The following is a 2,511-nucleotide window of genomic DNA, read 5'->3' as shown; positions in this document are numbered from 1 at the left end:
ATTTAATTTGCGTTTCCTGACATAGCTTCGAGATCTGTCTCTTTAGGGTCTGACTCATCTTTTCTACCTTCCTGTTTGACTGTGGCCTCCAAGGGGTACGTAAATCCCATTGTATTTGTAAAAACTTAGAGGCCCCTTGAACTATTTCCACTACGAAGTGAGGTCCATTGTCTGATGACATCCCTTCAGGGTGCTGAATCTCGGAATCGCCTCTTTGAGCAGAACTCTAACCACTTCCCTGGATTTGTTGGTACAGCAGCGGAAGGCTTTTGGCCACCCAGAAAAAGTATCAACTAACACTAACAGATACTTAAACTGGTTACATTTTGGTAACTCAGAGAAAACTATTTGCCAGTATTCCCTGGGGCGTTTGACCCCGTCTCACTTCCCCGAGAGGAGGTTCCCATTGAACTTTTCTTGGTGGAATCAACGCTCCAGTCAATGATTCCTTTTCAGCAACCCTTTTAGCTATTTCATCTGCCTTTCGATTTCCTTTAATAACCTCAGTTTGTCCTTTCTGGTGGGGTTTGCAATGTACAATTGCAAATTCTTTTGGTCCTAAACCAGCCTGCAGTAGTTTTAAAATCTCTGGTCCATACTTGATAGGGGTTCCCTGAGAGGATAACAGTCCATGCTCTTTCCAAATGGCTTCATGTGCATGGACAACTCCAAACGCATATTTGGAATCTGTCCATATGTTTACTCTTTTATCTTTGGATAGCTCTAAAGCTCGAGTAATAGCTATGATATCTGCTTTCTGAGCGGAGGTATTGGGTGGCAACGCTCATGCTTCGACTTCCTCTTGTAGAGTTACCACGGCATATCCAGCTTTTTGTTCTCCATTCACCATGAAGCTACTTCCATCTGCGAAAAGTGGTGCATCTTTCAGATCGGGTCTGCTGGAATACACCTTTTTGATAACACATAGGCAATCATGTTCTAGCTCTCCCTTCTTGTCTATTGGCATTAAAGTGGCAGGATTTAAGGTTGAAGACATTTTTAAAGTGACATCATCTTGTTCGATCAACACCGCCTGATATGGGCTAGCCTGCTACGAGAGATCCAGTGGTGCCCCTTTTGTTCAAGTACAGCCATCACTGCATGTGGTACAAAAACTATGATAGGCTGCCCCAAGTTTAATTTCCAGGCTTCTTTAACTAACAGCACCACTGCAGCTACAGCTGTCAAACACGCAGGCCATCCTTTGCTTACTTCATCTAACTGTTTGGAGAAGTAAGCTACCGGTCTTTTCCAGTCTCCAGGTCTGGGTCAAAACTTCTTTTCCAGTCTGGGTCAAAACCCCTAACACTACATGTTGCCTTTCATGCACATATAGCGTAAATGGTTTTGTCAGGTCCGGCAACCCCAAAGCGGAGGCCCTCATTAATTCAGTTTTGATGGTATCAAATCCTTTCTGGCATTCTGGAGTCCATTCCAAATTTTCCCCAGGTCCTTTAATAGCAGCATACAATGGTTTGGCAATTAAACTGAAGTTTGGTATCCAAAGTCTGCACCACCCTGCCATTCCCAGGAATCCTCGTAGTTCTTTCTTAGACCATGGAGGAGCTATTCAACAAATAGCTTCCTTTTGTTCCACGCCCAGTTCCCTTTTTCCCTGAGATATTTCAAATCCCAGGTAAATTACAGTTGTCTGCACAGCTTGGGTCTTTTTCTGGGATACTCGGTACCCAGCCAATCCTAAGAAATTCAACAAACCTATGGTCGCAATTTTGCATCCCTGTGAAGACTGAGCCCCCAATAGTATATCATCTACATATTGTACCAGGGTAGTGGGAAGGATTCTTACCTTGCCATTCTTCCAATTCTTTGGCAAGTACATTACCAAACAAGGTTGGGCTGCTCTTGAATCCTTGCGACAGTACAGTCCAGCAGAGCTGTGTCTTCCTTCTGGTGGTGGGACTCTCCCACTCAAAGGCGAAAATCTTCTGGCTCTCCTCTTCCAGGGGAATGCAGAAGAAGGCATCCTTTAAATCTAACACTGTAAAATACACATTGTCTTCGGGTATTGCAGACAACAAGGTATAGGGATTTCATATAATTGGATGTACATCAACTATGACTTTATTAATTTCTCTTAAGTCTTGTACCAATCGGTACTCCTGAGTTCGAGGTTCCTTAACTGGTAAGATGGGAGTATTGTACTCTGATTGGCACTCCCGCAACAGTCCATAGTGCATAAAAGTATTAATCAATGGTTCTAAGCCCACTCTAACCTCTAATTTCATAGGGTATTGTCTTTTTCTTACCGGTTGAGCTCCCGATTTTAATTTGACCTTTATCGGAACAGCGTTCTTGGCTCATCCAGGTTTCTTGGAAGCCCATACCAGGGGTATTATAGCACTCAAAATTTCCTCTGAGATTCTGGTCTCTTCGTGTTTCTTTTCAGTCAATAGACACAGTTGAGTTCTCCACGCTGTCTCCTCGGGCATGTGTAACTGAATGGGCTTATCAGAGAATGTTAACTGCACTTTCAATTTACACAATAGATCA

General features: G+C 43.4%; 1 pseudogene; it reads right to left on the bottom strand.

Annotated features, from left to right (window-relative positions):
* Window positions 1–334: 334 nt before the first annotated feature.
* The window catches only part of LOC109279514, a 3,627-nt pseudogene continuing 1,450 nt past the window's right edge, over window positions 335–2,511 (bottom strand).

This window comes from Aptenodytes forsteri, unplaced genomic scaffold (genome assembly GCF_000699145.1).
Source record: "Aptenodytes forsteri isolate BGI_AS27 unplaced genomic scaffold, ASM69914v1 Scaffold283, whole genome shotgun sequence".
Lineage (NCBI taxonomy): Eukaryota > Metazoa > Chordata > Aves > Sphenisciformes > Spheniscidae > Aptenodytes > Aptenodytes forsteri.
Note: the sequence above shows the minus strand (reverse complement) of the source record. Positions and strands in the feature narration are given on the sequence as shown.